General features: G+C 42.0%; 1 protein-coding gene across 5 annotated transcripts in view; it reads right to left on the minus strand.

Moving 5' to 3' along the window:
* SCAP (SREBF chaperone) overlaps window positions 1–13,566 on the minus strand; it is a 64,105-nt gene that overhangs the window by 46,862 nt on the left and 3,677 nt on the right. The gene's annotated exons all lie outside the window — the stretch shown is intronic.

A 13,566-nucleotide genomic window follows, 5' to 3' on the forward strand; every position in this document is an offset into this window, starting at 1 on the left:
ATGAATAAAATAAGGGATAATGAAAAGGAGAAAGCTGGTTGGGGTAAAGATAAAACCTTGGTCACAGTATATTATTTGTCAAAAGTGGGAGACGGACACACAAGGTTTTTATACTGTTCTGTGTGACATTTTCCATAATAAAAATATTTTAAAAAGTAATCTTACTATTATAAAAGTAATGTTTTAGAAAAATATTTAAAGGTATGAACATATGTTCATAGTTTTATTAAATGAAAAGTGTAGATTACAAAATAGCAATAGGATTTATACCTGGGTAGTGGGATTATGAGTAATTTTTATTTTTCCTGTCTGTATTTTCTCCCCAAAATAATTTAATACAAGTAGTAACAGTAGCAGAGTAACAGTAAGTAGTATAGTACAGTAACAATAAGAATAGCTGCCATGGTAAGAGCCACTATTTATTAAGTGCTTACTTTGTACCCAACACTAATTTAAACACTTTACACCCAATATCTCACTTCATCTTCACAACCTAGGTCAAAACAGAACCAAGGTAAAAAACTACTACAACCTTCTAGCTGAGGAGACAGAACCATAGAGTTGCTCAGAAAGGTGTAAAATAAACATCTTGATGTTATTTTACAAACATGAAAAAACCTATGCCTGGACTATGTTTGGTCTAAGAGAAAACAGCACAGATTGCTTACCCAATCACCCTCACTCCTTCCTTGAAAATACAAAAAAAAAAAATACACACACACACACACACACACACACACATATATATATATGCGCCAGGCCTAGGGTAGGCACGAAGGTGAGCTCACTAGCTCTACACTAAGGAGAAGACACTCTTTGAACAAGCTGCATGGGTAAGGGTTTCTACTTGCCAGGCACAGTGGGTGAAAGAATAAAACCCCCCACTCTTGAAGGCTCAGCAAGGAGAGAAATAGGAAAAGAAATAACCAAAAGCAATGATAAATCAAGACGATGTCAGAAAACACTACCCCCTTGTAGCAATACAACACTTGATAGGTTGCAAATTGCTTTCCTACATTAATGTATTTTCACTAGAGGCAGAAATAGCAGGCATTAAAATCCCCAATTTACAGATGAAGAAATAAATCTAATGACTTCATTGGGCTGGGTCTTGCCCACCAAAGCCCATCTCTTTATCCTCTCCTTCAGGTGACTTCATCCATTCCTCTAGTTTTAAATACCATCTATTTGGGTGCCCAGACCTCTCTGAGCTCCACACCCATACACCTCATTACTTCTGGCATTTTGGCTATAAAACCACACATGGTCTCACTACAGGCATTTCAGCCGTAAAACCACATACGCACTCCTGGGAAAAACTCACATGCCGCCAAATCAAGCACTAAAATTACCAGGGCCTATGAAAAGAATGGTGTTGGGGCAAGCCATGGCAACCTATGGAATTTTGTGACTAGAAGAATAACCCATTTAGTAACTATCCTAATGAAAACTGGAGTTTTTGTACCACAATATTCGTACCAGTATCACAGTCAGTAAATTCAGGGGTCTTTGCTTCTTAGTTGAAGGCATTCATATCTAATAGAGACCAATTTTATCAAAAGAAAACGTGATCTAGGCTGAGGTTTCTCTTTTTTTTTTTTTTTTTTTTTTTTCCCCACCCTATACTTGCATCAGAATAGGCTGAGGCTTCTCTATCCGCCTTCTCAGCTTCACAAGCAAGAGCCCTGAATGGGACAGTGTCACCATACCCACCACCGCTTGCACTAACAGAAGCTACTTCCGTAGAATTCTCAGCCTCTTTTTTCTCCTTAGAATCTTTATACATTGCTACAGCTTTCTTTCATTATGAGAAAGCTTGCCACTGATCACTTCTAAACTTTAGCATGCTAGGGAAAAAAAATCATCTATGAAGCAAAATGACTTCATGTTACTGAAACCATTCCCCAGTTTACAAGCTCAAATGAGCTAATTCCCTTTAGAAAAACCGTATTAGCAGCACACCTGATTCACCACTCAGACTTCTCACCTGAATTTCAGCCTCCGCCCCACCTCACAGACTGTACAAGAGCTGTATTTGTACAGCTGCCATGCTGCCATGCCCAAGCTTTGGTCTTACCTTTCCACCTCACAACCCTTACAGATCCCTTCTCACCCCTCTACAGTCCACCTTGTCTCAGAGGTCAGAGTGGACACAGATTCTACAATGCCCTGGGCCAGATCCCTTCTGCACTTAGAACAAAGCCCAAATGCCTGTCCCTGGCACAAAGGCCTCCGCACAGCCCGCCTCAGTCCTCCCCACCTTCACCTTGAGTCGCCTCCCCTGCTCTCTTCCAATGCCTATGTGTGCCAACCTCAGGGCGCTGGTGCATACTGTTCCCTCCTTTATTCCCTCTTCTCTTTATAGGCTGGCTCCTTTTCATCCTTCAGGGGTCTCAGCTGAAATGTCTCTTCTACAAAAAGACATTCCCTGACCATATGTTCTCCAGTTCTTCTCTTCATTTTTCCTCACAGAGCCTATTTTTTCTCTTTCAGTACATTTAACACTCTGTAACTGTATGAGTAGTTTGTTCCCTGGTTTTTTATCTGTCCCGTCAATACTGTAAACAAACTCCCTGTCTGTTCACGATTTTTCATCAGGACCTAGAATAGTACTTGGCATGTTAAAAGCACTTAATAAAAACTTGTTGAAGCTGGGCATGGTGACACGCACCTGCAGTCCCAGCTCCTCAGGACACTGAGGCAGGAGGGTGACTTGAGCCCAGGAGTTTCAGGCCAGCTTGGGTAACAAAGTGAGACATCAACTCTTTAATAAAAACTCACACACACTTACACACACACACACACACACACACACAAAGACCTGAGAATAAACTTAACAAGAAATCTCTTAAACTCGTCAGGGACACAAAAGAAGACTTGAACAAAGAGAAAGTTATGTCATGTTCTTAGTGAGGAAGATTCAACATCGCCAAAATGTCACTCTTCCTACATTAATCTAAAAATGTAACACAGTCACAAGAAAGACAAACAGGACTTTTTTTTTTAACTAGACAAACTTATTCTAAAGTTCACACAGAAAAACAAATATAGCCAGGAAAGTTCTGAAAAATAAAGATGACAAAAGGGAGAACTAACTTTACCAAATACCAAAACATGTTATAAAGCTAGAGTAATTTAAAAGGTATGGTATTAATACTAATACATAAATACACAGATTAATGTAACAGAATAGAAGTCGAGAAACAGGCTCAACTATACATGATATGTGGCAAAGTATATCATACACTAAATAAATGATAAAGGCAGTATTTAATCAAGTGGGAGAAAGATGAATTGTTCAATAAAAGGTATTGCAACAAATGGGTTGCCATCTTTAAGAAAAATTAAGTTGGATCCACATTTCACAGCAAAATACATTCCAAATGGATAAAAAAAATGAAAGGTAAAAAATGCAATATAAAAAGTACTTTAAGAAACCAAAGGGCCAGGCGCGGTGGCTCATGCCTGTAATCCTAGCACTCTGGGAGGCCGAGGCAGGAGGATCGCTCCAGGTCAGGAGTTCGAAACCTGCCTGAGCAAGAGCGAGACCCCATCTCTACTAAAAATAGAAAGAAAGTTGCTGGACAACTAAAAATATATAGAAAAAATTAGCCGGGCATGGTGGTACATGCCTGTAATCCCAGCTACTTGGGAGGCTGAGGCAGGAAGATTGCTTAAGCCCAGGAGTTTGAGGTTGCTGTGAGCTACGCAGTGCCCGGGCAACAGAGTGAGACTCTGTCTCAAAAAAAAAAAAAAAAAAGAAACCACAGGATAATTTTTCATAATCTCTTACTGGGGAAGATCTTTCTAGGTATGACAAAGAATCCAGAAACCTAAAAAGGCCAATAAATAAAACCAATTAGGAGCTAAATTTTCTCATGACAAAACTATTTCAACTAAAAAGATAAATATATTTCAACTAAAAAGATAAATAATCTGGAAAAACATAACTGTTACTCATGTTGTTGATGAGGTGCTAAGTTCTCTCATATATAAACAATTTTTACAAAGCCACTTAAAAAAATACCAAAGCTCAACAGAAAAATGGGCAAAAGATACAAACAACTTTTTCACAGAAGAGAATGTAAATGGTCCTTCAACCTTACGCAACTGAAGAGATACAAATTAAAACTGCTCCTGAAACAATATGAGTGTTCATTCTATTCTTTCAACTTCTCTGTAGGTTAAACTAAAAAGTCTTTTGTAGGGGAGGTATGAAGTCCATACAGAGAAACTATTTTTTTTTGTCTATCAAACTGGCAAAGATGAAACCATTGGTACCACACTGTTAGAGAGGGTTTGAATAAACAGGCACTGCCACACACTACTCAGGGGCACAGGAAGATAAAACAGCTACAGGAGTTTATCTGGTGAGAGCTATCAAAATTACAAAAGCACATGCTCAACAACCCAGCACTTTCGCCCCAGGGAAGTGACAGAAGAGACAGATACTCTTGGCCATGTGTAGGCTGATGCACACAGGTTACTCACACCAGCGTTGACTGCGCTAACAAAATTACAAACTCCCTACAGTTCCACTGATAGAGCTCTGGCTAAATAAATTAAAGTATATCCTAACAATGGAATATCATCCAGCTGTAAAAGACAGCAAGGAAGCTCTTATGTATTGATAATGAACTATAACAAAGAAACATTCCAAGAAAAAAGCCAGGGAATATAGTGTGCTACTTTTGTGTACGAAAAAGGAGGTCTCTGTGTATTTATCTATATATGCACAAAACATCCCTGAATGGACATATGAGAACTGATAACACCAGCTGCCTCTAGGGAGAAGATCTGGTACCCAGGGGCAGGATGGAAGGGAAACTTTCCCATGTATACTCCATTGTACCTTTTGAATTTTGTGTCATGTGAATGTATTCCTGCACTGAAAAGCTAAAATTAAAAAACGATGAATGAAGCTTTCCTGTGGAAGCAGAAGCCCTCTTCCCTGAGCTTCTGTAACTGTTTTCACCCTGCTTCTATTCTGATTCTCTCGGCTTCCCCTGATTGACTGTGGTCCACTCGGGGAGAATCACAATTGAACAACCTTGCATTCCCTAAAGCACCTAGCACCTCATTTGGTGACGAGTGGAAAGTCACTGCAGGTCTGTTCACTATGCAAAACCTGCCCACTGGTGCAAACAATTCATCTCTTTTAGAGAAAGAAAGGTTTTTTTGCAAAGTGGACCGCTGCTCAGGGCATGAAACTCTGCTTCTCTAAGCAACAAAATTAGCCAAATAAGCTGTAAGAATTTTGAAGAGACCAAGGCAACAGTACTGAAAAAAGAAAGGAATTTCAGTTAATGAATAAATGCTGATTTCAGAGAATTTGAAGCATAAAAACACACGTTCAAGAGGATGATTACTGGCCGGGCGCGGTGGCTCACGCCTGTAATCCTAGCACTCTGGGAGGCCGAGGCGGGTGGATTGCTCAAGGTCAGGAGTTCGAGACCAGCCTGAGCGAGACCCCATCTCTACTAAAAAATAGAAAGACATTATATGGACAACTAAAAATCTATATAGAAAAAATTAGCCGGGCATAGTGGCGCATGCCTGTAGTCCCAGCTACTCGGGAGGCTGAGGCAGTAGGATCGCTTAAGCCGAGGAGTCTGAGGTTGCTGTGAGCTAAGCTGATGCCACGGCACTCACTCTAGCCTGGGCAACAAAGTGAGACTCTGTCTCAACAAAAAAAAAAAAAAAAAAAGAGGATTATTACTGCCACATTTTAGAGTAACTGTTGGGTGGCACAGCAACACCCAGATTGAAGGAAGACCAAATTACATTAATCGGTTGTGATGGTTGTCATAAAAAACCATGTAATGATGCCAACTCTCTTCACAATTGAACATCAACAGATATATTAAAGATTTTTTGACACAATGCCAGCTACTATGTTCTTACTCCCTCTTGACCTGGTCAATAATGACTAACAAAGGGATTGAACTGACCACCACTGAGAATGTGGGTAGACAATCCATTTTACAGCCAGAAGCAGGCCAGGTGCGGTAGCTCACACCAATAATCCCAGCATTTTGGGAGGCCAAGGCAGGAGGATCGCTTGAGGTCAGGAGTGCAAGACCAACCTGACCAGCAAGACCCCCTCTCTAGAAAGAATTTTTAAAAACAAAAAAATTAGCTGGGCATGGTGTCATATGCCTATAGTCCCAGCTACTCAGGAAGCTAAGGCAGGAGGATCACTTGAGCCCAGGAGGTGGAGGTTGCAGTGAGCTATGATTGTGCCACTGCACTCCAGCCTAGGCAACTGAGTAAGACCCCAACTCTGAAAAAGAAAAAAAAAAAAAAGCAAAGCTAAGCTAAGCTAGAAACAACCCAGGATCCCATGGGGGCAGCCCTGTCATTTCACAGCATAAGACCTTTGACCCATCTCTTTTGGTGCCTCTGAAAAAAAAAAAAAGACCCTTGACCCAGGGAGAGAGTGCCCTCAGCCTCAGCTCTGGCAGGTACTGGTAAAAGCATGGCTAGGACCAGCCTTCTCCTACTAGCCACACATGAGAACATTGGGCCACAAAGGCTAGAGACCCCCTGCCTGACTTCCCGCTAGAAGTGTGCTCTGCTGGAGGGCACCAAGACTCTTGACAGTTTATACAATCTAATCCCAAAAATGGGAGCTGTGACCAGTCTCTGTTTTATTACTACTTCAAGAGCTCTTAAAATAAACGTTGCATGGAAGATGGTTCCATTCCATACACAAAGAGTGCAAAGAGCTGTGTATGAGAAGAAGAGTGGCACAGAAGAAAGCCAAGAGATGAGGCTCACCTGGGGCCCTTTTCCTTGGAATCAGGGTCCAGGAGCACCTACAGCTCTCCCCAGCACAGCTGCAGACTTCACTGGCCCCTTCCAACAACCTCTCTCCCAGGAGGCCCTCCACCGCGGTAGCCCCTTCACGCCCATCTGCCACCAAGGGCCTCTTGTCCCCATGCCTACCATCCTGTTCATCACTGGACCCATACTGGGCCCCAAGAGCTCTTCCACACTCTTAAAGGCAAAGGGTGGGGTGCACTGGACTTGCAAACCTTCTAACCAATGCAGGTCCCTGTCAAGTCAATGTGTGAAGCCTCACAGATAAACAGAAATCACATCTACATGGTGCTCATTCCCAGGTGTTTGGTCAAAGTCTAAAAAACAGGTTTTGTTTCTGTCTCAAACTGCAAGGACTGCTACAAGTTTTAATTGCTCCTTTTTCATATCTGTAGTCTGGTACTAAGCAACATTTTCCAGCTAACAAGACAACTACAGATTATGACAGGCTCTGGGACCACACAATTCGTCCAAATGTTGACAATCACTTGTCAGACTGGAATGTGCTTGTCTTCCTGACATTTAGTAGGCAAAGGAACAGAAAGCTACAGAATTTCAGAGCTAGGAGAGATGAAATCACCCAGCACAATTCCTATTTTTAAAGATGAAGAAACTGAGGTTTAGGGAGGTCCTGCCACAAGACCGAAGTCACACAGCAAGCGACAACAGTCAACACTACGGTTCCGGTTCCAACTCCCAACTCGGGAGCACTTCCATGACAAAGAGTTGATTCCTCAGCACCTCTCAACAAAATAATTTGTTTTAACCTATTTAAGAGCAGTCTAGCATTCAGACTTAAATGTTCACTATAATCAGTGACAAAGTACTGTACCTTGTTTTGTGGTAAAAATATATGTAACATAAACTTACCATTTTAACAGTTTTAAGTGTACAGTTCAGTGGCATTAAGTACATTCACACTGTTGCACAGCCATCACCACCATCCATCTTTTTTCATCTTTCCAAACTTTACCTTTTCCAGAAGTAGAAGTTTAACTTTTTGCTTTAACTAGAAGTTTACTCTATGACCTGTCAAAGTTGTTTTGACAGAGTCTCGCTCTGCCGCCCAGGCTGGAGAGCAGTGGCATCATGGCTCACTGCAGCCTCTAATTCCTGGGCTCAAGCGATCCTCCTGCCTCAGTCTTCCAGTCGCTAGGACTCTAGGTGTGTGCCACCACACCTGGCTATCCTGTCGAAGTTTTTTCTGTTAAAGACAGTCATCTGGCAACCTCTGCCCCCTAGGCCATCTGTGTATTATGGGTACAGTGAAGCCGCCATTCTTTCAATCTAAGGAATTGCCTGCTTGAGGAAAGATTGTAAAAGTCCTTAATGGACTGAGTCATGACTCTTATGATCAAACACCAAAAGGCACCTATTGAAAGGGCTGACCACAAAGACACTACCCCAAAATGGAAAACATCTCCGATACGTTATTTCCTAGTCTTCAGTGACATCATGTGCTTCTCAGCCTCCCTTGCTGCTTCCTTGCAGGCTTTGTTCCTGGCCAGCTCTCCTCATCTACCCTTTCTTCCCAGGGCTTCTCACTCATCCTGTCTCCTGGCTCCAAGTCTCATATCTGTTTGTTGATGACTCTCACACATGCATCTCTTAAGCCTCTTTCCCAAGCTCCATATTTATCCTCATCTCCACTCAGATGTCCAATAAGTACCTCAAATCTAACAAGACCAAAATACAACTCTTGATTTCCCCCAAATATCTGTTCTTCCCAGCCATCTCAGTTATTTACACCACCAGCCACTCTGTTTATTGCTCTGGCCAAAAGTTTAGGAAACATCCTGAAAATAAGCCCACATCTGAATCAGGTTGTTTTAACACATTTACCTCCAAACCAGATTCCCAACCTGATCAACCAAAATCATCTCTGTGGCTACTCTCCCATCACTGGTCATATTAATGGCCTCTACTTTCCTGCCTCACTCCATCCTCCACAGATCTTTTTTTTTTTAATCCACCCATCTGCACACTGAAAACCAAGACCTTGTTTTTTTTGTTTAATTTTTTTTTTTTTTTTTTTTTTTAAGAGACAGGATCTCACTATGTCACCCAGGCTGACGTACAGTGGTATGATCATAGCTAACTGCAGTCTTGAACTCCTGGGCTCAAGTGATCCTCCTGACTCAACCTCCTGAGTAGTTGGGACTCCAGGTGTGTGCCACCACACCAAGCTAATTTCTTTTATTACTTTTTGAAGAGATGTGGTCTTGCTATGTTGCCCAGGTTGGTCTCGAACTCCTGGCTCAAGTGATCCTCCTGTCTTGGCCTCCCAAAGTGCTGGGATTACAGATCTGCGCTACTGCACCTGACCATACATCTTTCTCAAGCACAAATCACTAATATCACTACCCTGTTCAAAATACTCCAATGGCTTCCCAATACATTTAAGTAAAATCCCAAATTTATTACCAAGCTACAATCCCTACAAAATCTGGCTCCTACCTACTTCTCAGACCTTCCCCCCTTCTACCCTACCCCAGGCTCCAACCACATGGGAAGTTTGTGTTCCACCTTTGGTTTTGAGTTTCTGCATTAATCTTTTATTTTTTTTTAAAGAGATGGGGTCTCACTCTGTTGCCCAGGCTGGAGTACAGTGATGAGATCATAGCTCATTGCAGCCTCCAACTCCTAGGCTCAAGCAATCCTCCTGCCTCTGCCTACTCCTGAGTAGCTAAGACTACAGGCGTATACCACCATGCCAGGCTAATTTTTTCCTTTTTTTTTTTTTTTTTAAAGATGGGGTCTTCCTCTGTTGCCCAGGCTGGTCTCAAGCTCCTGGCCTCAAGTGATCCTCCTACCTCAGCCTCCTGACTTGCTGGGATTACAGGCATGAGCCACCACACCAGGCTCTGCACCTCCCATTCTGCTGGCAAAGCTTTCCCCCAGATCTTTACATGACTGCTGCCATCCATCTCTCCTCTCAGGTCTCCCAAAGACCTGTCCCAACCCAAGTTAAAGCCCTTCCTCCACCACTACCCAATCCATCTCTACCTCATTTACAATAACAGCAAACACTTAAGTAGGGCTATGGTATACCAAGCCCAATTGTACATGCTTTAACTAACTTTATGCTTTCCACAGAACTTTTCATTGAAATTTTCTTTTCTTTCTTTCTTTCTTTCTTTTTTTTTTTTTTTTTTTTTCAGACAAAGTCTTACTCTGTCACCTGGGCTAGAGTGACTATCCTGTTTTCTCAGTACCAGTTGAAGACATTGTCCTTCAGCCATGAACAAGGCTGAGCCCCTTTTTTCAACAAGCTTATGTCCCAGGGAGAATGAAGGGACACACAGTATAAATAAAGAAAATTTCAGGACGGGTGTGGTGGCTCACGCCTGTAATCCTAGTACTCTGGGAGGCTGAGGCAGGAGGATCACTTGAAGTCAGGAGTTCAAGACCAGCCTGAGCAAGAGTGAGACGCCATCTCTACTAAAAATAGAAAAAATTAGCTGGGTATGGTAACATGCGCCTGTAGTCCCAGTTACTTGGGAAGCTGAGGCAGGAAGATCACCTGAGCCCAGGAGTCTGAAGTTGCAATGAGCTATGATGACACCACTGCACTCCAGAAGAGGAAGGAAATATGTTATAAATTTTATGGTAAAATCTGAAACAAAAAGCAGAATATCTGGCCGTTAAAAACAATAAACCAGAAGTAACGTTATACAGAAAGCATGAGCCAGAGGACACTGGATATAAACCCAACTCTGAGCTGCCTAGTGGCCAAGGCAAAGAGGGAAACATCATTGACACAAGTCACAGTGTATTTTATCTTTTTTTCATTTTTTTCTTTAAGACAGGGTTCTTGCTCCGTCACCCAGGCTAGAGTGTAGTGGCATCATCATAGCTCACTGCAACCTCAAATTCCTGGCCTCAAGCAATCCCCCTGCCTCAGATGCCCAAGTAGCTGGGACTATAGGCACGTGCCACCACGCCTGGCTAATTTTTCTATTTTCTGTAGATGCCAAGGTCTCACTCTTGCTCAGGCTAGTCTCAAACTCCTGGCCTCAAGTGATCCTCCCGCCTTGGCCTCCCAAAGTGCTAGGATTACAGGTGTGAGCCACTGTGCCTGGCCCGACAGTGTATTTTATGCAAAATCAAACCAGTGGCTCAGAAGAGGCACAGCCATTCCAGTCATTTGACCTGAAGGAAATTTCTCATCAGCCTCAGAGGTTTCCTTGGGAAGAAAGATTGCAACACAAACTGATGGGGTCATGCAAAATGGTTGAGTAAAAACAACTGGAAGAGGGGCCACAATTACGCTGCTTCCTCCTGATCTAACTTTACTCAAAAACAAAACCTTGCAGATCTCAAACAGGACCATTAAAGCACCTTCCAGCGCAATTCCATGGATATTCTTTGTCACAGTTGAGCTTGGGATGGCTTTTACGAGATGAAAAATTCAAGACTGTCCTCCCTGACAAGAATATGAGATAGAACATTCATATTCTTGTCTTAATGACAGGCAGGTCTTAATGTTCCTAACAGTCACTGTCGCTGGAAGTGATAAATGCAAATCATCATCAAACCAAAGTTCAGGCCTGAAAGAAGGGACCTAATCACAGCAGGGAGATGAGGCGGCATGAACATGACCTGTTAGAGGGAGGAAGGGTTGGGTTGGGTAGGCCAGTCTGGGGCAGCTCATGGGATGGGGAACTACTGACTATGACAAGCGATCTTCTGAGTGATAGTGCAATCTTCAGAAAGGTGCAAACCAAACCCACAGCCAAATGCAGCAAATTGTGTTGGACAAGGCTACTCAAAAGAGAAAGTTACTGAAAAACATAAAAACAAATGAGATTTTATGTTTAAAAAAACCAAAAGTGTTGCTGAATAGTTTTTTACATGAAAAGATGGTCACAATATAATGTGGAAAACGTATACAAAACAGTATGATCCCCTTATGCAGAGAAAGAGTGAGCAAGGAAGCCTGAGACAAAGCCTAAAAAGAGGCCTGGCAGTGGTTACCATTAGGTTACAGACAATGTAAACTTTGGGTTTTTTGTGCTTGTCTATTAATTTTTCTTCCACATGGATAACTTGTATTAAAAACCAAACAAACTAATCCTTCAAGAAATTTAGAAGTACAAGATTGCAAGAAAAAATGGAAATAGCACTATAATCCAGAATGCAATCTTATTATGACATCATCTAAAAGCCAGAAATTGGCTAAAACAAGAGCCAATTATGGACTTGGTTTTATACTATAAAACTGATGCTGATAGGAATCAGCGGGCAAACACATTGTAAGCACTGGCATCATGCTCTGGTTTGGGGTGCATTTGTACAGAGTTCTCAAAGTGTGGTCCCCAAGCCAGCAGGAGCATCTCTTAGGAATCTGTTTGAAATTCAAATTTCCAAACATACCTCTGACCCGCAGAATCAGTGACTCAGAGGGTGGGGTTAAAACAAGCCATCCAGGTGATTTTGATTCGCGTTAAAATTTGAGAACCAGTGGTATGGATGATGGCAATGTCCCCTCTTCTGTAAAAATAGCTTGTCTAGTTAGGAAAATATTTCTTGCTCAAAACCCATTCTGTTGGCCAGGCACAGTGGCTCACACCTGTAATCCTAGCACTCTGGGAGGCTGAGGAGGGAGGACTGCTTGAGGTCAGGAGTGTGAGACCAGCCTGAGCAAAAATGAGTCCCTGTCTCTACTAAAAAATAGAAATAATTAGTTGGGAACTACTAAAAATAGAAAAAATTAGCCAGGCGTGATGGTGCTCACCTGTAGTCCCAGCTACTAGAGAGGCTGAGGCAGGAGGATCATTTGAGCCCAGGAGTTTATGGTGGCTGTGAGCCAGGCTGACACCACAGCACTTGAGCTCAGGCAACAGAGCAAAAACAAAAAAAAACCATAGCAACAAAAAACACATTCTGTTATCTTAATTGAAACTCCTGAACAAAAACTAATCTATTCAATTGTAAAATGATAAGCTGGAAAATGATAAAGATATTTTAAAAATTAGGTAGAATTCTGGAACTGCTCATTCTGAAATAATGTATCAACACTGTAGTAGAAGAAACTGAATAAAATCAAGTCTAGTTTGGCATTCTGAAATAATGTATCAACACTGTAGTAGAAGAAACTGAATAAAATCAAGTCTAGTTTGTAAAAATGATAAGGAACCAATGCATTTGAAATTTTGGTATTTTGATGATTTGAAAATACTTTAAACTTGGGGAATGCACAAATATAACTATTCCAACTGCCATATTTTAGTGAACTGATTATTTTAGTCCTTCTGTCCTGACTAAAATTAACATGTTTAAAATAGAGGAGGTTCAACAAAACTGTAACTTCTGGTTTTGTCTAAGGGGCCATATCAATCACTATAGCTTCAAATTTAAGACTGATGCTGCCCGGGCGAGATGGCTCACACCTGTAATCCTAGCACTCTGGGAGGCCGAGGCGGGAGGATCGCTTGAGCTCAGGAGTTCGAGACCAGCCTGCGCAAGAGCGAGACCCCCCCCCCCCCGTCTCTACTAAAAATAGAAAGAAATTATATGGACAGCTAAAAATATATATAGAAAAAATTAGCCAGGCATGGTGGTGCATGCCTGTAGTCCCAGCTACTTGGGAGGCTGAGGCAGGAGGATTGCTTGAGCCCAGGAGTTTGAGGTTCCTGTGAGCTAGGCTGACGCCACGGCACTCTAACCTGGGCAACAGAGTGAGACTCTGTCTCAAAAAAAAAAAAAAAAAGAAAGAAAAAGAAAAAAAAAGACTGATGCTAT

The sequence above is a fragment of the Eulemur rufifrons genome, chromosome 7 (assembly GCF_041146395.1).
Source record: "Eulemur rufifrons isolate Redbay chromosome 7, OSU_ERuf_1, whole genome shotgun sequence".
Taxonomy (NCBI): Eukaryota; Metazoa; Chordata; class Mammalia; order Primates; family Lemuridae; genus Eulemur; species Eulemur rufifrons.